Raw genomic sequence first — 1,461 nt, 5'->3', positions numbered from 1 at the left:
TTCTCTCTTCCATGGAAGGACCCAAACAATTGTGTTGTATCAAGCCAAAAAGTTTGATCGATCAAGCCAAAAAGTTTGCCCCGGCCTGGCAAAGGGGGTTGTTGCACCGCCCGGGACGTCTCGTGCTGGTCAAGTCCGTAATCGCAGCCAAGCCAATCCATCACTTCATGGTCACGGAGGCCCCATCCTGGGTGTTCGAAGAGTTAGACCAATGGATGCGCTCCTTCTTTTGGGCCGACAAAGAGAAAGTGAATGGGGGTCAGTGCTTGGTGGCTTGGAACTCGGTTGGCTTGCAGGTTTGGGTGTGCGCAACATGCAACTTCAAGGCTTGGCTTTGAGAGTGAGGTGGGAGTGGTTGAGAAGGACGGATCCCGAGAGGCCGTGGCAAGGGCTACCCATGGTTGTGGACAAAGAGGCTCGTGCGGTCTTTGATAGTATGGTGCACATTGCGGTTGGGGTGGGCAATAAAGTTCTGTTCTGGAGAGATAGATGGATTCATTGCTTCGCGGTTAAAGACATTGCACCCTACATTCATGCTTTGGTGGACATAAGAACGATCAACCGCCGCACGGTTGAGGAAGGCTTAGAAAATGCGAGATGGTTGCTTGACATTGCCGGTGAAGTTAACTTTGGTGGCCACATGCAACTTTTACACCTCAACCTTGCGATCAGTACGGTAAATCGTGACCCTTCCAGTGAAGATTCCTTTTCCTAGCCGGCGGACCCTTCTGGCAGTCACACTGCCAAGTCCACGTATCATAGGCTCTGTTTGGGTGCGGAGAGGGTCCCTTACGCCTCATGCATATGGAAGAGTTGGGCCCTCCTCAAGTGCAATTTTTTTGTCTGGCTGGCAGTTCAACACCGGATTTGGACGTCTGATAGAAGAGCGAGGCACGGCCTTCAGGACGCCTCTTCTGCCTGCTTCACGTGCCTTCAAGAAGACGATAACGCGGAACTCATTCTTGCTCAGTGCGTTTACGCTAGAGAAGTGTGGCACTACATTTTCGAGGCGCTGAGCCTACAGGGCAGCATCCCGGAGCCGGAGGACTATTTGCTGGAGTGGTGGCTGGCAAGGAGAGCTCAATTTAGGAAGGGCTCCAAGCGTGGTTTCGACACGGTGATCATTGCGACCACTTGGGCTTTATGGAAGCAACGCAACGCTAGAGTGTTCCACAGGACTCATCAACAGATGACGGCGCCAGATTTGGCCCTTGCCATCATTGCGGAACTCAAAGAGTGGAGGTTGGCGGGCTTGGGAGGAGGAGGCTATGGCACGTTTTGTGAGAGTGTAGGCATAGGTTAATTGTAGGGTGTGGTAGGGTGTGTGTCCCCGATGGAAGTTCGCTTCCATCTGTAACTCTCTTGTACATTGTTCGTTGCTCTTCTCTTCTATAAAAGTAAGGTACGCCTTTGGCGTACTCTAGAAAAAAATTGTGTTGTATCACTGACGACTGTGCACCC

The sequence above is a fragment of the Triticum aestivum genome, chromosome 5D (assembly GCF_018294505.1).
Source record: "Triticum aestivum cultivar Chinese Spring chromosome 5D, IWGSC CS RefSeq v2.1, whole genome shotgun sequence".
In the NCBI taxonomy this organism is placed as follows: domain Eukaryota; kingdom Viridiplantae; phylum Streptophyta; class Magnoliopsida; order Poales; family Poaceae; genus Triticum; species Triticum aestivum.
The sequence above is the reverse complement of the archived record's forward strand: the minus strand, read 5'-3'. Positions refer to the sequence as shown.